This window comes from Micromys minutus (assembly GCF_963924665.1).
Source record: "Micromys minutus genome assembly, chromosome: 32".
Lineage (NCBI taxonomy): Eukaryota > Metazoa > Chordata > Mammalia > Rodentia > Muridae > Micromys > Micromys minutus.
Genome location: NC_137967.1, coordinates 22,829,783 through 22,850,190, shown reverse-complemented (window position 1 = coordinate 22,850,190; position 20,408 = coordinate 22,829,783). Strand labels below are relative to the sequence as shown.

At 38.7% G+C, this 20,408-nt stretch overlaps 1 pseudogene across 1 annotated transcript in view; it reads right to left on the bottom strand.

The window, feature by feature from the left end:
* The window catches only part of LOC308413664 (lethal(3)malignant brain tumor-like protein 3), a 34,487-nt pseudogene extending 15,387 nt beyond the window's left edge, over positions 1–19,100 (bottom strand). Inside the window, exon 1 of the transcript in view lies at positions 17,742–19,100. The product of the transcript in view is annotated as a lethal(3)malignant brain tumor-like protein 3 (transcript). The remainder of the gene's footprint in view (positions 1–17,741) is intronic.
* Between the last annotated feature and the right edge of the window lie 1,308 nt (positions 19,101–20,408).

Sequence of the window (20,408 nt, the reverse complement as noted above, 5' to 3'; positions counted from 1 at the left end):
AACACCTGAACTTGGGGCTCTTTGTTCCTCCATTTTTGCTTGCCTGTCGGTATAACTGAGGTGACTTGACCAATTAAGTCAAGATGTCCTGGTTCTTCAGTGACTTGATGTTCTTGAACTGGTTTTTATGAGGGTGGCGGGAGCTCTCCCTTCTTGATAGTTAGTGTGTGGGTATGGGAGGAGAGCAGTTTTAGGACAGTGGCAATCAGGATGTAAAGAGAACACATATGATAATAGAGCAAATGAAACAGGTCCTGCCTATGTAGTTCTCAGTGATCTGAATATATCTATGTAGAGCAGTCTGGCATAGAACATAAAGATCCATGTTTTCTTCCTGAATATTGGGATTAAATTACTTGAGACCACATGTTGTCTGGTAGCCTCCTCCTTGAGAACTGGCTCTCATAGTTTTCAATAGTGTTGTCACACACCTCTAATCCCAGCTTGGGAAAGGCAGATGTAGGAGTTCAAGGCCAACTGGTCTACTGGGGTTCAAAGAGGAACCGTTTCTCACAAACCTTTAAAAATCACTATGCCAGCTGCCAAGGCAGAAAAGCACTTACTAGTTATCCTTACCTGTGAAGCCTTTTGAACCCACAAATGATCAGCTCTTATGAAGAACTGCTTCTTTCCATTGTGGAGACTAGCTCAAGACAAAGGATGCAAAAGAGAAGATAGCATTAATAAAGGAAGGAACAGAAAAGGTGGGCTAAACCTTTAGCCCCAGCACCCAAGACATATTTTTGTGTTTTAGGCAAACTTGGTTTGCATTTTTTCTTCCACATTATTCAAAGTCATATGGTGACATGTTCTTCTATGCCTCCTCAAACAAACAATGAACAAAAACCAAACAAGAAAATAAGGAAGAAGATAAGGGAAGGTGGATGATAAAGGATGTTTTAAGGACTGGAAGCTCCAAGACTCTATACTAAGTTTTTTGAGTTTAGGAAGTAAGTATCTCAATAGATCCACAAGTCAATGACCAGAGCAGATTCACTAGGTCTTCTAAATTTAAAAGTTATATAAATTAAGACTGTTCAGACATTCTCATCCTTGCTAATTGGACTAGGTTCAAATCACCTGAGCAACCAGGAAAGCACTCTATAGCCAGTCACAAACTGCCTTAGATACCCTTTCTGCTTTAATGAGCAGTCATTCTTTCTGCCACAGGCTTTGGTTGCATATATAATTTTTGAGTTTTGAGTGATTCTACTGCTTGTAAGTAACTTCTCACAAATATTCTTACGTTTTACACCAATAGAACTTAGTGTCCATCAAGTTGTTCATTGGTAATACTTGAATCTAAGTGATCTATTCCTACATGGGTTGAGAAGACATTTGTTTAGGACTACCCAGAAATATTGTCACAGAATTCAGTCTCAGCAATATAATCTGAGGGTAAAATAATGACTCACAAATCTGAGGAATTACAAACAGCCATCTCATTGTATTCATTGCCTAAGAAAAAGAAAAAGAATTGATGCCTGATATTGTAAGCCTACCAAGTTACTCACTGCTGGTCAGTTCATTAAATTTCAGAGAACGTACAGCTGCCTGTCTTAAACCATAATATTCCCAAATGGATTCTATTCCTTCTACCCACAAAATGAAGCTGTCACTTCTCAAATGTTTTCATCAAAGGGTGAACAATAGAAAATACCACAATAATGTCAAGGCAGGACAAGTGATCATTTGGCATCCAGCCAAAACTTAATATAACTTCAACACAATTTCTTTACCTAAGGCTCAATAAAAACTGTAAATACAAATCAAAGCACAAGCAACAGATAGTCAAAAAGGAGAAAATGACTAGTTCAATCTGTACGTAATTATTATATAGAAAAGAATGGAATTTAAGTGGACACATCTTTATTTAAAATATTTGCCAAAGTAAAACATACAATAAACAACTTAAACAGGGAAAAAGGATTCTCAGAAATAACCTCTAATAAGCAAGGTTATGCAAAGTTCTGACAAAATAGATTTCGTATATACAGTGATTCTTGTTTGATGTAACATCTAGACGCTTTGAATGTGGTACTATTATTGGTATACATATATTTGGTTCTATGTGCGTCTTGAAAGCTTCAGTTTTGAGGGATTTTGAGTTGCTGGTGGCCTTATGAGATTGTAGGAACCTTAAGCTCTGGCTATAGCTGAGTCTTTTCTCGGCAGTTTATTCTCTAGAGTCTTTAACTGCTACATATGGAATTGAGTACATCGATTTTTTGGAAGAAAAGTAGGCATTTGTTGTAGTCTGTGTATGGCAGACAGAATCACACCCAGAATTTTCCACAGGCCTTAATGAATCTAGGGAAGAAATGGGAAGATGCTAGAGTATCTGGGTTGAAGAATGGAGCCAGTACCTGCCAGGCTTAGGACACAGGATCACTGCTGGCCCCATCATTAAAGGATACATGACCTCCTGTGCTAACGCAGTCAGCTTGGTCTCCTTCAAGTTGATTTTCTGGTTGCTTTAGACGTTCTTCAGGATTCTCTTTGATCTTTTTTAATCTGGCCCTCTCATTCTTAAACCATAACTGGAGAAATAAACAAGTAATAGAGATATTAGAGAAACAGAACTCCACACACTGGTCTTGGTCCTGGATGTGAATCTGCTGTGTGGAAAGTGAAATTCTTTATTTCTCTATATTTGGACTTCAATTGATATAATACAATGACTTGAAAATTCTACAAGAGGAAGAACATAATATGGGCAGGAAAAAAACTTATGCAGTGAATGGGAATTTCTGACTTTCAAGATCATAGGATTCAAAGAAAATCCCAATCTTTAGACAAATGGAAGCTTAATGAAGCACCAGTATGGCTCTAGTTTGTTCAGGGGTATCTGAGAATACCAAGAGCATGCACAGTTTTACCATAAGACATTGCTAGGAAACTCAGAACCAAGTCAATTCATCTAGGAACCTATTACTCGGCACCTAACAATAAAAAACAAATTGGTCACAAGTGATGGGTGCTGGTCCATGAGGCTATCAGGGAAGTGACTATAGTGACTTAGATAGGACAAGGACAAGTGAGGGGACAGACCCGAATCTGATTTTCCGTCACAGAAATGCTTTCTGCCAGCTCCTCACGCTGCTTCAATGAAGGATACTTGGACATATTCAAGAAGAAATCTTTCAGCTTGCTTGTTTGTTCACGAATAAACCTGGTACGCTTTCTCCGCTCCCTGGTAGAAGCTACTGGCCGAACTTGTGGCCTGGGATGGACCTGAGGTGCCATGTGTGGAGTAAAGTCATAGTGCTGCCCCTGAAAGCCTGGGATCATTGGGGACATTGGTGGCATTTGTATACATTCATGAAATTGAGTTTGTGGCATTGGAAGGTAATCATGCATCAGGGCCCCTTGTGGCATTTGAAGACAGTCAGTTGATAGAGAACTCTGGGGTATTTGGTGACAAGGAAACACCAGAGTTTCTTGAGGCTCTGGGAGATATGTTGACAACTCAGGTTCAGAGATCCAATATGTAGATAGAGGTGTTGGGGGAACATTCTGCATTGGAAAACCTAGGAGTAGAAATAAAATGGTCAAAGAGATCCAACAGACCTCATTAGCTCACCTTCCTGCTTTCCAATCAATTAAACACCAACCACTATGCAGAAGATTCAGGGCTATCTTCACAGGAGGCAGGATTACAAATACAGAATCTCAGTCTAAGACCTGGCAACTTGTCTGGTATTGCTTCTATCTGCCTGTTATTTCTACTATTCACCTTGTGTTTAGAATGGCCATTTAAAAAAAAAAAAAATACTGATAGCATGAAACCAGACAGTTGTGAGGCTGAGGTATTTTTTTCTAGGTTGCTTATATGTAATTTTTATGACTTTTAAGTAATGTTAATTACATGTTAAATGAACTTTCAAGACAATAACACATATATCAAGGAAAAAGCAGGACAGTAAACAAATTCCAGTGATCTAGATTTTTAAGGGTTTAAAAGATGAACAAGGTATCTGGGCCAACTTTCCTCTCTAGTACCAAAAAACATATTCTTGCCTGAGGCATACTTCTTTATTCTAGCCTCCCCAAAAGTGGATCATCTGAGCTTTCTTTACTGTCCTGGCCTATTCTCTGATTACTATGTGAAGCCTAGTTTTTTGTTCTGCCAGTTAGCCCCCTCAAAGTAATATTGATTTTATTATATTTTATAAGCATGATTGTGCTTATCTTAGTGAATTTTGATAAGATTGTCTTCCTTACCTGTCATGGAATATGAATTCTGAAAATCAACATGCTACACTCTTAGGTTGTTAAGGCTTTCTGCAGAATATTACCTGTCCTTGGCTACAAGACTGTTAAATCAATATCTACTTTGTTGTCATTTTATCTTCATATAATGTATTTTGTCCACTAATATGCTGATATTGTTAAAAGCAAGTTTTATCAAAATGGACAGGTATAAATATAAGCCCAGGATCAAGCTACATATGACATTCGGTAAGCATGACAAAGATGGAAATATTGATTTGAAATCATGATTAATTTCATCAGCAATATCTATAACATAAAAGCTTAGCAGTGCAGCATCCTTTAAATTCATAATTTTTGTATACAAAATAACCCCACAAACAACACCTGTGTCATTACAGAAACCTCAGCCCAGAAAGACTGTGGCTGGGAAGGACCTCAATATGGAACTGTCATACAGCTGCTTCAAGCAGGCTCATTCTCTCTCAACTTTTCCCCAAATAATACATAATCTTCCCCATACCAACTACACTATTCATACAGCTTCCCCAGGACAACTCACCAGGAATATCAGTAGGTTGTTGCATTCTGTCAGACTGCAGGCTGGTGTTTGTGGATTTTGATCCCAGGACTTGGACTTAAATATCTTTGGATTATTGTTCCCTCCCTCCCCACCCATTCTGAAACCTCCTTCCTTAATCTCTTCCTTGTAACACTCTGCTTTCTCTGTAGAGAGGTCAATTACAACTCCTCAGCCACACCTTCTTAAGGTGTGACCTTGAGGTGATTCTATAGATTCAGATAGTCTGCAATCTCCCAGAGACCAGATGGAATTTGCCTCCTTCTCCAGAGCAGAGATTTAAGGTGTGAGTGTCCACACCCATCAGTTTATCTTTACTGTTTTAGCAACTTCTAAATGCTGATTTTGGCTGGAAACTGTAAACTGATACCATCTTGGCTCAGCCTCCAAATATTTCATCCATGTTCCCCATCTCAGTATATGCACTGGCATTCAACCTTCTTAATGCTCCCTTTCTTCAGTTTCTAATTCTTGTACCCCTCTGCACAAAAAACAGTTCTTCTAATTTGGAGAGAAGCCTTGTCTACAGAGTGAGTTCCAAAACAGCCAGGTACACGTGGAGAGACCATACATTGAAATAACAACAACAAATTAATTTAAAATGAATTCCTTGTACTATTTCATTTTTGTGAGTGGATACCATTCTCTATCTTTACATTAATGTAATTTGTTGGTTTGTTTTTATTTTACTTATTGCTTTTGCATACCTCCCAGTGCTCCCCTTCTAGTCATTCCTTTCACATTCTTTTCCCCAACCCCTCAGTTCTATTCTGAGCAAATACTGTGCTCTGAATATCTCATCCGCCTAGCACAGGAAGCCTTTGTATGGCTAGGCAAATACTCTCTCATTGTGTCCACACAAAGCACACTAGTTAGAAGAATGATAGTGAACAGTGGCAACAGGTCCCGGATGGAGTTTTCCTTCTGAGTTGGGGGATTCAGATAGATATGGTTCCATAGGAGGAAGTTCCAGAGAGGAGAATATGTGCTGTATCTCTCAGCAGGATCACTGTGGAGAACAATAGTGATCTGCTCACTGGAATGGGAACAGGGTGATGCATAGGTTGAGGAAAGGGCAGAAAACACAGGGAATTGGATATCTCATGGAATAAGAGACTGAAGGAAGTGGACTCAGAGGTCAGTAGTCCAGCTTACTTAGCCTCTAACAAAAGAGACTCTGATGCCTGATTCCAATGGATAGTCTGGCTACTGCTATGGTAGGTGTCCCTGATTAGATAGACTTTAGCTCTTGGAATCTGAGTTTCATAATTGGTATCTAGACTCATCCAGAAATGTCATGGGAATGTGTCTAAAACATATTCCATAGAAATAACTTTATTTCTTACCCCCAGGGTCTGTAGTTTCTGCAACTTTTACTGCTTCTAGCATTTAACACTGTAATTTTTGAACCATACTTAAAGGAAGTGTCCGATAATAGAGAAAAGACAAATGTTAAAGGATTTCACTTTTATCAGGTAGTAGGAAAATATAAGACTGATTGTAAGAAGCACATAATGCTACTCTCCATCCAACGATGGGACAGCTCTCTTTGTGTGATGTGTTTACCAATTACACATGTAAACATGCATACATCAACTTATATTCACTAATAACGTGTATACAAAAATGCATATAATTATACATTCATGTGTAAATTACCTGACAAGCATCATGTAACAAATTATTAACAAATGCATGAGTACCAGAACTTTTTAACCTGAAAACTATATATGCAGTCAAACATTATACAAAAACATACCTCGATGCATGCACACACAAATCTGATGACATATATGTTTGCAATGGTGCATTATCCTAATATAATATCAAGCATATACATATTAATATAGTATATTCACATAATACATTGTACTTAAAATTCATACAGAGCTATGCAATACACGTATAGTTTGTTAACCCATTTATGTACATGAATTTGCACATCCAACTTGCATAAATAATACTAATATATAACACATGCAATCATATTCTATGTATAGAGCACTGTTCTGGGATGCATAAGGCTCTTACTTCAACTCCACACACTTCAGCTCTCTCTCTCTCTCTGTTTCCCTCTCCCATACACACACACATTTTTCTTACCTACTACTCTTCTTAGTCACCAAATAATCATGGTTCCTCAGCATTTACTATTTAAAGCATGTCAGGAGTCAGAATGGACAAGCTAATATCTAGCAGGTGATTGTCCTGAGTTGGCCTGCCTGGTATAATTATAATATCTATGGCAGGTTCACCCTTATTAAGCAACACTGTAAGAGAAGTCATTATAGGAAGGAATTCAGCTATAATATGTTTTTTTCTGTATCATCAAACATATATAATAATCTCTAAGTAATAGCACACTACTTGGAACAGATCACTGCAGATCTAGGAAAGTGTACTTACTGTCTCTTGTGAGGCTACAAAGACATATAAATGACTTTTTAAATCTTAACAATGGTCCTATAAGAATTGCTAAAGACATATCAGTGATTATTAGTCACTTCTATAATGGGACTGTGTTACATATTTTTATGATAGACATAACTACAATAACAACTCTGCCAATCTCCCGTGTGTTGTCAGTTAATTGTTCTTAGATAGTGACCAGACATTCTTTTACTCAGAGCATATTTCAAGAGGTTGTAAAACCAAAGGTTTTATAAAGGGAACTAAGGAGTTATTATTAGTGCTGGGATAGAGAATAAAATATTGAATTTGTTAATCTATACAAAACTTAACTAATAGCCTAGTTTGGCTTTAAACGTTCAGTGAACCAGTGGAGCTCAGACAGGTGATGGATGTTTAGCTGGAAAATTACTCCTAATGGAAATGCATGTGAATATTTTTGTTGTAAATTTCTATTTCAGTTTTTGATTTGATTTTTGTGTGAATTTGGTAACATGTGATCATGTATTCTGAAAGATATAAAAGTACTGAGGGCAAAGTGATGAGAGGTAGATAGGAGAAACTAATTTTTTGCATAGTAATTTTTGTTTGTTTGTTTTCTCCACATGGAACAATTATTCCCTCTCCGTGTTTATTATCTTTTTGCTTATCCTTAGATATCTTTCATAGGAAATTTTTACAACTTAGTAATAAATATTATAATCACTTTTTAAGTGGCCCCTTTTTTTTTCTCAGCCTTCTGACTAGCAGGCTGAAAGATAGAGCCTAGCACTTCATGCTGAGCTAGAACAAAGGCCACATTACTATGTAATCACCTGCTATTAGGCTACATCAGGTTTCAATCACCCAAGCAGCAGCATTTTACCCCCAGAAACCGCAAGAAATGTTTTGGACATTTTAGAACTCATATTCCCCTTTCAGTACAGCTAAAGTGTTAGAGAGTTCTGAGACACTCAGACTTTAAAGCCATTATCCAAGATCTACTATGTGTAATTCTTGACTACCCAGTCCTGGTTGGGGTCTTCCAGCAAAAGGGGACATCAGAGGAGTTATTGAAAAATGTTATCGTTGGTATAAATGGGTAAGACATATAGTTGTGCTGGAGGCATCATATGTAGTTTAGATTGATCTAAAGCTCAAGACAAACCTTCTGCCTTAGCATCCAAAATTTTATGATACAGGCATGAGCCATTATGTATAGTGTGTTATTCCAGAACTGGTTGTTTCTGGAAGAAGCTGTCAAATAAATTCACTGGCACATCAGTATAAATTTATACTGAAGTGATCTATTTGGGTCTCCTTGGGTTATAAGATGGTTTGATTGTTGCCAGGTTGACTCAATAAGCATGAGGATTCCACAAGTCCTCTGAAACTAGGCTTAATAGCAAAGTCCTGTTGTAAGGCTGCTTTTCAGAAGGCAAAAAAGCCTGACTGGGTTTTAAGGCTGCTATGAGTGAGTAACTTGGGAAACCTTCTCACAATGCCAATGCTCAAATAGATATTTCTTCCCTGTGCACATATGGGCAGTGTTAATATGACCTAGTGCATTTTAAATAGGAGGGAAGGAGGGGGCTGAGGAGAAAATCAAATGAAATGAAAGAAATTGTGAGAGAAATAGTGGCAATCTCAGAAAAATTAAAAGTAGTGCTTTCTATGTGCATGCTGTGAGTCCTGATAATATTGTGCCTGCTCTGCTGGTGGCCCTGGGCACAGACGGAGGCCAGACAGGTATGATCCCAGACTGCACTGTTGCCTCTGCACACTGAGAGTTCCTGGAAGTTTCTCCCCAGATAATTAGTGGGTAGAGAGTGTGGGCTCAGCAGTGGGCTCAGTATCCAGAGCTCTCCTGAGTCCCTTCTAGGTGTTCAGTTTTCTGCAGGCAGGCCAGAAGTTCTAATGGCAGTGTGTCATCTCTGTGTGTGTCTCTCTAGTCACAGCTCGAGGCCAGAACAGTGTGTGTAACAACTTTCCCAATCACTCTCTTTCATATATTTTGATACAAGTGTTCTCTCTTGGCCCCAGGGATTCACTTGTGCTGCTATCCTGGTTGCATAGTGAGACCCTGTTATCTGCCTGTTTTTACTTCTCTCATTCAGTGCTAGGGTTTCCAGATTTGAGAACTTATTGGATTTACTATAAGTCAGTGGTAGCTTACCAGCTGAGAATGCTTAGGCTTTATGTATTAAATATCAAAATAACTTAAATACCCACCTCGAGAACTTTTTTGAAAATACTATTTAAACATATAAATCTTTCAAAAATGAGAATTCAAAAACATCACCTTAGAGCAACCATTTCCTAATGTGTTCTGTTTATAATGATGTAAGCATGGGGTTGCAGGGGACTCAGGAAACAATGCACTTATATTTTAGAGAGGAACTGTGTTGAGTTCTCAGTCCTCTGGCTGGGCAGCTCATTCCCACATTTTTAAATGATAGCTCCAGGGAATCTAACATCTCTTATGGCTTTTTTTAACTTTAAAAAATAATTAATTCAGTATTTTTAAAAATATAATAAGGGAAATATGTGAAAATTATAGTATTATTTTGATTTTGTGTGACTTTATTCCATACTCTGGACTTCTAATTTTCTTCCATTATCAGGGGTCTAGGAATCAAGCTAGAAATGTTGTACAGAGAGAGAGAAAGTGGCTAAATCAAGCATGTTCCTTGGGGAATTTCCACTCTACACAAAGCTTACAGAGATGGTGTCTATTTTATGGGCCTCTGTAGAGTAATGCATTGTGCTGGTTAGGCCTTCTTAGGAGGAAATTCCCTAGTGCTCAATCATTGTTCAATTTTTTATCTAGGAAATGAGAGCTGGTGGGAAGAAACTGACAATACTAATTTACCCAGTAAAGAAATAATCAATTTCCCAAGAGGTATAGCTTCCTCTCCAACAGTACATTTACCAAAGACCCATATTTTCTGAAGCTCAACAGTTAAGGAACAAAACCAGTAACACTAACCAAAAGAACACAAGGAAGGCACCTGAAACTATCAACCTCAGCCTAGAGGTGTTTGCACAAGAGTTACATTTCTGATCAGGAAAATGGGACTAAGAAAGAAGATGAAAGATGCCAGCAGCAGCAGAAGCAGCTCCCACAGGGCACAGGGCTCTTAGCTCACAGCCTTAAAGGAAACTCTGTTGGGATTTAGCCTGATTTCGCTAAGAAATAAAAAAGCTAGAAATGACTCCCCAGCCTTTCTACGTGTAAGCCTCCTAAGGAAGAAAACTGAGGCAGAAAAAAGACTAGCACTTCCTTTCCTAGAGCCAGGTATGATCAAATTCTATGATGAGGCAGCACTAGGTCTGTGACACAATCACTTCTCCTCATTCCTGTTCAGTGCATTTTTGAAATCTGTGTGATTTGGATAGTGTTCTAAGAACCCTATGGTTTTTCCTAAGGTTCATTGAAACTTTCTGAATATATTATTTCCCCCAGCTTCCTGTGGACATCTGATGCTTTCACCAAGTCTGTCAAGATCAATTCTTGAATTGGACTCTTGGGTCAAAGATCACAGTACAAGACTGTGAATTTCAAGAGTCAGTAGTTAAGTAACTGGGCACTATTAGAGGCAAGGCATGTTTCTAGAGAAGGCTTTAGTCTACAGATCTAGCTGGTTCAGCATTTGATTTTCTCAAGTGTGGATGTTACTCCACTCACAACTTGGGATATATAGTTCTTTATGTAACAACTTAATTTTTCTATGGCTGTGATTTTATCCTCATTTAGAATTTTTTCTCCAGAGAAGATATTATGAAGCAACATTATATTACCATGCTATACACCCAGTTTATTTATCATTTCAAATACGGGGCATTTTTCTTTTTTTCTTTTTAATTTTATTGTTATTTTTAAAATAGGGGTTTTTCAAGTAGCCTCGGCTGACAGTAATCTTGATCTGTAGACAAGTGTGTTTTTTCAAGTCACAGAGTCTGCATACCTCTGCCTACAGTATTCTGAGATTAAAGGCATTTGTCCAGAAGACTGCCAACACTTCCCTACCCCACCCAACTGCAGTCTAGTATATCCCACTCTGCCCTGGGCTTAGGATTCTTCATTCATCTGAAGAGGAATATTTCAACCTCTTGATTTAGTCCAGTGATACCTGACTTTCTAGCTGGTGTGTAGTTTTGTATTAGAATTAGATACTCTCTGTTCATTTTTTTTATATTATGAATTGTGGGATAATTGTTATTTCCTTTTTTCATTGCTGGTATTTTTATGTTTGTTTTCAAGGGAAGGTTTCTTTGAAGACTTGTCTATCTGGAACTTTTATCTGTAGATCTGGTCAGCCTTGACCTGTCCATAGCTCTGCCTCACAAGTGATACAATTAAAGGCATGTGCACCACACAGTTAAGTACTGTGGTTTTTCAAATATTCGTGCACGTGCACTTATTTTTTTCTTATTCACAGCATGTTTTAATATTTTCAACAATAAAAATCAGGTATTTGGTCTTTTTTTGAGCCATGGTCTCTGTGTGTAGACCTAATGGAATCTGTGGGTTTTTTGCTCCTCCAGTGTCTCCTCAGTGATAGGATATGTAGAGAGCTGTTTGTGCCACACCCAAACTCTTCACAGGCTTCCCACCCATGACTCAGCAAACAGAGCCCAAAAGACACAGAAAAAATTATGGATTTGAGTTTGAACTGTGTGGTGGCAATCTGGTCCCTCACTTGATGCCCTGTATTTCTGCTGGAGTTGGGATCTACAAGTTCCCTGTCCTCACTGTAAGTGATTCTATCTAAGGTTTATTCTTTTCAGCTCTAAGACTTTATTCCCCTGTCTCTGGCACATCCTTGAGGGTTCTCTCACCTCCTACCTCCCAAGATTGCCGGTCTCAGTTCTTTTTGCTGTTTTTTGGTGTGGAATAATTGGCTAATTCTCATATCTGCTTAGGGTTATTTACACTGCCCACTTTTAAGCCTGGACCCTAGGAGAGATACACACTGCACTTTTGCTATGCTAATTGGCCTAGTCACAAGGATATTTCCACACAAGCCCTTCCTGTCTGAAGCTGCCTCAGCTTACAAACTTTACCCTAGTGGGTAACTTCCATCCAAAAGCTAGTAAATTTGCATACATCACCTGTAATTACTTGAGTGTATAATACTGGGACTGCAGTCTGTGTAGTTTGACTGCAGGGTATCCTGAAAGAAGGCTGTTCAAGATGGAGTAAACATTCAGGTAACCTGAATAATGGACTTGTGTCTTTCTTTCAAACCCTTAGGTCTTTGCCCACTTTGGAGTAACAGTTCATTGTGTAGGTACCACAAATGGAGGCACATGTTGCCTCCTGCACACACATATTTTAAAAACTAGTGAGCTTAAGTCTGTAGTGCAATTGGGAGGCACCAGCAGGCAGAGTTCTAGGCTAATCTGGTCTACACATATTTTTCAGGTAACCAAGGCTACACAGAAACCTTACCTTGAAAGATAAGCAAATATTCCACAAACAAAAGAGGAAACTAAAACAACCACAAAAGACTCAATATTTATAGAATAATAGAAAAAAATTAGAGAAACATCTAGATTTAATACACAGCTCAGGATTTAGGAAACGAAAATGAGAGTTTCAAAAATTATTATAAGACAGATAAAGAATCAGATGTTGGAGACAATGAGGCATGGTGTGAAGTGGGATGCAGTGGAGTAGGTGTACTCTTGTTTTTCTTCTAGACCAAGGCCTTTGATCCAGCATTTTGTAGGCAGACTCTCTTACGCAAAGACATCACTGGTCTACAGAGAAATCCTAAGGCCAGTGAAGGCTACATAGAGAAACCATATTTTGAAAGAGACAACAACATAAAAGAAATAAGAATCTGGTTCTATGATAAAATAAAAAGTAAACTGGTTATGTTATCTTGTAGCTACTGTGTTGTTTTATGATAACTAATCTGGGTAAAAAAAAATAAATAAATGAGAGTAGAACCACAGCCTGGAAAAACAGAGTTGTTAGGTGAAGAACTTTAAACCCAAGTTGTGTGTGAAATAACATTCCAAATTGACAAACCCCAGGACTGATCCTGGTAGATCTGTTGGCATCTGCCTTCTGCAGAAAGGCACTGAAAATGCTCAATGTCTTCACTGCTGATCCGAGAATTTCACGTGCTTGTACCTGTGATCTCTGCTCACTGAAATGGGAAATTAGAGAGGCATTGGTTTGGGAAAAGAGCAGAAAACACAGGCAAGGGCATAGGTCATTTAATAAGAGCTCAGAGGCCAGTTGTTCATGTTACTGGGCCTTGAATAAGGGAGACTCTGATGCCTGAATCCAATGGAAATAGTAGCTACTGCTATGATACGTGAACCTGGGTGGATAGAGTTCAGCCATATGAAACCAAGTTACCTAAATGGTATCTACAATCATCTGGAAAGGACATGGTGATGTGTCCAATACATTCTTTATAGGACAAACTTTGTCTGTCCTCCCAGGGATTGCTGTTTCTTCTGCTTTTACTGCTGCTGCCATTTTACCCTGTGATTATCAAACCAGACATAAAGGGAGAGAAGTATAATATGGGTAAGTAAAATGTTAAGAATCCTCAGTGATTTCAGGTCTCAAGATAATATAAGACTGATGATAAGAGCCAATGTTGGGACAGCTCTGTGTGTGTTCTGTTTATTCATCCAATTATGTATGTAAACAAGCACACAGCATCCTATATGCACTAATAACATGTATATATAATTATAAATACATGCATCATAGCAACAGACCTGAATCACCTAACCACTTGTTCACACCGATACATTCCATCATGCATGATGCCACCCATGTGATCCCATGAATATGTGTGCAGTCATTCATCATGTTCCTAAAATATATAGTCATGCTCATACTAATACACAATATTTACATAATGAATTCTATTCACATTTCATACATACCTATGCAGTCTATATAAGGTATGTTAACATATTTCTTCACAAGAGTTTGAACATTCAAATATGCTTATATCATACTAATATATGATGTATACCATCATAATCTATGTATAGGAAATTTTTCTTGGAGGCACCAGGCTCTGAGTTCAACACCCCACACTGCATAAAAATCTCTTTCTCTCTCTCTCTCTCTCTCTCTCTCTCTCTCTCTCTCTCTCTCTCTCTCTCTCTCTCTCCCTCTCTCTCTCTCTCTCTATCTATCTATCTCTATCTCTCTCTCTCACTCACAAACACACACACACAGAAACACACACACTCACACAGAAACACAGAAACACACAAACACACTTCTCTTACTTATTAATCATCTCAGTCACCCAATAATTATTCATCATTAAACCTTTACTATTTAAAGGACATCAAGAGCCATATTGGGACAAGCTAATGACTAGCAGGTGACCATCCTGAGATGTCCTGCTCATATTATTATAATTAGAATATCTGTGTAAGGTTCACTCTTATTAAGCAACAATGTAGGGGAATTGATTTTATGGAAGATACCTGCTATGATATTATTTCTGTTATTATTAAACATATATAACAATCACTAAGTAATATCACACCCACTTGGAGTAGATCTCTGCAGATCTACGAAGATGTACTTTATTGTAGTGATGCTCTATAGACACATCAATGATTCTTAAGTCTTAATGATGGTCCAGTAAGAATTCCTAAAATTATATCAGTGATTATTGAGCTCTTTTATAGGGGGTCTACTTTAGGTTCTTTTCAGATAGTCAAAAATACAATGAGATTTGCCAGTCTCCTAACTGTCACCAGTTAATTGTTCTTAGATGGTAAACAGACTTTCTCCTATTCAGAGCACATTCCAAGAGTTTGTGAAACCAAAGGTCATAAAAAGGGAACTACTGATTTATTATGGGTGCCAGGACAGAAGATATAATATTTACTGGGTTTATCTGTACAAAACTTCACTAATAGTTCAGTTATTGTTTTAAAATTTCAGTAGAGCTGTGATGCTAAGGTAAGGGATGTTTAGCCAGATATTTACTCCAAAGGATTTGCCTGTAAACAATGTGTGGTATAAACTTGTATTTAAATTAATTATTTGAATTTTTTTGACCCTGTGATGAACTTTGTACCATGTGATTATGTATTCTGAAAGATGTATAAGTACTAAGGACAGAGAGATAAAAGGTAAAGAGGAGGAAAATTTTCCCCTTAGAATATTTTTTTCCTTTCCACATTTAGAATAATTTTTCTCTTTCCTGCTTAGGATCTTTTTGCTTTTTCCTTAAATAACACTCATAAAAACCATTTTACATCTAAGTGATGAATATTATAATCACTGTTTTAAGTGTCTCTTTTTGTTTTTATGTCTTTTGGCTAGAAGGCTGAATGTTAGAGCCCAGCATTTTCATCTGATAGAGAGCAAAGAGCACATTGCTTAAGTCCCAGCTGTTAGGCTACAGTTGTCACTCATCTTGGCCAGCAGTGTTTTACCCTCAAGAAACCTTTTTGGACTTTTCAGAAGTCTTAAACACCTTTTAGTATAGCTAGAAAGCTAGAAATTCCTGACATCCTCAGACTTTATAACTATTATCAGATTTCTACTGTGTGTACATCACAACTACCTTGTCCAGGCTTGAAGGCTCCCAGAAAAGGGGATATCAGAAAAGTTAATATTCTATTTTCTCGAGGAATGATAGTGTTGGTATAAGTGGGTAAGCCATATAGTAGGGGTGGAGGCTTGATATATATTCTAAATTGGCCCCAGCTCAAGACAAATCTTCGGCCTCAACCTCCTAAATTTGGTGGATACAGGTGTGAGCTATTATGTTTAGTATATTATTCTAGAACTGGTGATTCCTGGAAGAATCTGTCAAGTAAATTCATTTGCCATCAAGTTTTAAATTTAAAGCAAAGTAATCATGTGGGAGTCCATGGTTTATAAGATGATTTGATTGATTGACTGGTTACTAAGTACCTGTGATGATTGAGAAAGTTCTCTGAAACCTAGCCCTCAATTATTCGGAACTGAACCAGGCCAGCGATTGCTGGTTGTGTTTAGTCTCTAGACCCCCATATTATAAAGGCATGGCCATTTATGCCAAGTACTCCAATTCCGCTTACCTTCCAACTGAGTGTTTCAACCTCTCTAGTTCCAAGCTTTCTCTCCCAGAGGTGACTGGACAATGATTATGTTTAAGTAGATTCTCTGCTCCCCTCGAGTGTTTATGCAAACAGACCATCCCAGTATATCCTGGTATCTATTATTTAGCCTCTCCCAATGGCACCTATTATGTAAGCAATAGCAAACTGACCCCTTGTGTTTCAGCCCGTGTCCTGAATTCCACTTCAGACTACTGTGTCCTAGTCCACTTCTGGCCGAAAATCACCTATCACTTTTCTGAAACTGTTCTTGACTTCTTTGAAGAGCACCAAAGGTATAAAAGTGAGCCTATTAGCATGACCATTGCTCTCATGCTAGGAATAGGAGGTTTTGCAGCCTGAATAGGGACAAGAGCCGCTGCACAAATGCAGACTAGCCATCTTAAACCACTACAAGCTGCCATAACTGAGAACCTAAAAGCAAGAGAAAGAACCATTACTCTACTAGAAAAGTTCTTAACATCACTATCTAAAGTGGTCCTACAAAATAGGAGAGGACTAGACCTGCTTTTCTTAAATGAAGAAAGATTATGTGCAGCCCTCCAAAAAGAGTGTTGTTTTTATGCAGACTATACTGGTGTTATAAGGGACACAATGGAAGAGCTCAGACAAAGATTGGTCCAGAGAAATAGAAACATTGAGACACAACAGGGATGGTTTGAAAGTTGATTCAATAAATCCCCATGGTTCACTACTCTTTCTACCCTCATGGGTCCCCTGATTATTCTTTTCCTGTTACTGATCTTCATCCCTTGCATTTTAAATTGCCTAGTTCATTTCATAAAGGAACGGGTATCTGTAGTCCAGACCCTGGTCCTCACCCATCAATATCAGGCACTAAAACAAACAGAGGTTGAAACTAGAAAATAAGTAAAAGGTTTTACTTATGATAAAAGAAAACGGAGGAAATGAAAGACCCCCAGCAGCCATATGGAAAAACTTGGCTGCTGTAATCCAGCCATTACAGAAGGCTAAGTGAGACAATAAGGTGGGGCCTCAACATTCTGCCAAAGAGGATATCTGAAGTTAGCCTGATGGACCAAAATGGGTAACTTAAAAAGAACAAGAAGTATCTGGGACTATCCAGAGTGCTGGCCCAGGGCTATATCTGATTTCTCAGGAAACCCATTATGACAAACAGCCATGTTGTCACTCTAAACCCTAGCATGATTGAATTAACCAATCAAGACCCTTTAACCATGCATCTGTTTCTGTAAGCATGCTTTCTGCTTCCCAGCCCCTATAAATGAAATGCTCTTCTTGAGTGCCAGGCATGCCCAGTTCTCCCAGAAAGACTAGTGTGTCCACAGGTCCTGCGTTAAATAAACTGCCTCTTGCTGTTGCTTCTCTTGATCTCGGGTCTGGGGTTTCTCTGTTGGCCGGGACTCTCATAGAGACCCTACACTGGAGGGGCTCTTTTTTAATAGCATCAGCTTCAGCCACCAAAGGGAACTTTTATTCTGTGATCATCCGTTTCCATGACAGTTGCTACTCTGATGAACACTGGGTTTTTTTGTCCAGGACTTCAAGCTTCATCTTTTTCTGGAATCCACGTGGGGTTTCACTTTGAAATCTCTTGCAGGAGCAGGAAAAGAATTGGTTTCTTCTGAATATTTGTCCCAGGAAAAGTGGCTCACATGTGAATAGCCTGGTGGAGTAATCAGTGTTCTTCTGTGTCTTTACACCAACCAACTGGATGAATGTTTGGACTGTTTGATTCATACCAATAGTCATAGCTCTCATCCCAGTTGTCAAAGTGTACCAGGAACCGATTGTCCACCATTTCTGTTACCGTAGCAACGCAGATGACAGAAGGGCTCTTTTTGTCTACAGCCTCAAGCTTCATTCCAACTCGGACACCTGATGTGATCACTGTTATGTTCTGATTTTCAAATAATGGCTTCTGTGCAACCTGGGCCTTTCATGTCTTAAGTAAGGACTGCCAATTAAATTTTTCATCTTTATACCCTTTCGCAGGGCGGAGATTATGGCCAGTCTTCTCATATCAGCCACTGTGTGAGTGTCCAGAGCATCTGTGTTTACCCAGAAGGCATAGCAATCAGAATATTCGTCAAAGTAAAGCTAACCCTATATCCACAAACCCCAGCCACAGTGAGGACACAGTACATAGCCTTGTGTTCAGGGTCCATGCCTTCAAGCTTAATGCTGACTTTGAATCCATTTTTGTTGTAGGGGAAAGACTGGTGCTCTTTGAACAGCTTAGAAGCACAGTTACAGCTCTCTCTTCCTCCAGGTAGGATGTCCAGCATCAGGTTCTCATGCCTTTAGGAGGTAAACCCTGCTTTAAGATGGCTGAGTCCACATGCCTTTTCCTTCTGACTCTCTTAGAACCCCTCAGGATCCTTCCATATTGTTTGTTGTCCATTTCATCATCTCTCTCTCCTCCATCCTCCTTGGAGTCAGTTTTCAGAGATAATTTTGGTTTACTCTTCTGACTCCACTTAGGATCCTCCTCATCATTGTCTTCTCCTCCATCTTGTTCTACCTTCTGATATTTATCTTTAGCATGGTGGGAACAGTTCTGTCTGCAATATTTTCCTCCAGAAAGACACTCCTCCCACTGCCGTAATGAGAGCACTTCTTAAAAAACTGAAGCCCATCTACTTAAGACTGCTCCTTCAGCCTGATGGGCACCCCAGTCTTCCCTGAAAAAACTGTGGGACATTCAAGAAGATATGTCCAGTAGACAGTGTAAATATGTGGGCTTGGTGCTTGGAGGAGAGGGCAGGGAGTACAGAGATGTTGGGACCATCCCCATGGAAGTGGCCGTTGCTTACTTTACACTTTCCATCTCACCTTCATTTGTAATCACTGCTTAAGCTCTGAACTCCTTTACCAGAAACTGTCAAGCATGTCATGGCAGAGTGCCAACAGCATCCTTCCAGTCCATAACATTGAACACATCAAACTCTAGACCAATTTAAGTAGATGCCGAATCAGTCATGATTTACTTTGCAACCCCCAAATTTTCTCTTTGTTTTTCTCTTTATCTCATGAGTAGTTCTGTCAAATGGTCATGTACAGTGGGCAGTGTTCCAGCCAGTAAATTCTGTCTTTGTTTACTTCTCAAAAATGGGTGTTTTGGAAAAGTCTCAGAGCCCCTCAAAACATTTTTTTTTTTTTTTTACAATACCATTCTAGTTCACAATGAAATTTAATTTACAGGTCATAAATGAAGCTATGGTTGTGGTCTTTCCTTCCTTCCTTCTTTCTTTCTTTGTTTTCTTTTCTTTCTTTCTTTTCTCTTTCATTCCTTCTTTGTCTCTCGCTTTTCATTCCTTCCTTCTTTCCTTTCTTCCTTCATTCCTTAATTCCTTCCTTCTGTTCTTCTTTCTCACTTTCTTAATTTTATTTTAATTTTTTTAATGAGGTGGGTGCAGTGCAACTTAATTGATGATATTCAAGAGAGTAGTGAGGGATTCCTATGCCCTTGCTATTATTATGAGTGTCTAGGATGGACATTGTGAGGGAGATGTTCAGTGTTGGGTGCCTAGCTGGGATTGGTCTCCTCAACAATTGTTTGCTTCTCTCTTATTCTCAGTGACATTGCTGGTGGTGGGTGGTTTAGGTTTCTTACTCCTTTCTTCCACCATTTAGGAGCTAAGAGGGGTAGCAGCCTCATGGGAAGAACAACATTGTACAACAACCAAATCCTTCACATAGAGTAGAACACGAAACACAGCTTGCATTGAGAGGCCCATGGCTACAGTTGTTTATGTGGCAGGAAGCAGCAATGTCTGCCATCAATATGAGAAGAGGTTTTTTGTCAAGGGAGGGCATAGTATCCCAATTTTGGGGAATGCCAAAGGCACTGAGGTGGAGAGGGTGATTGGGAGTTACTGCACCTTCTTGAACACAAGCAGAGGGAAAGGTGGGATGGGAACTGGATGGCCAAAGGGAATAAAATTTCAAATGTCAATACAGAGAGAATCTAATAAAAATAAAAAAGAAATCATTATATTCAGTATTGAATTGCAGGTAAGCTAACTAAACTTTTTTTTAAAAATCTGGAAGGAGTTGGAAAGAGAATGCAAGATCACAATTAATTGTATACTTTTTAAAAATAAAAGAAAATTATAATAACACTTAGAAACGTTAA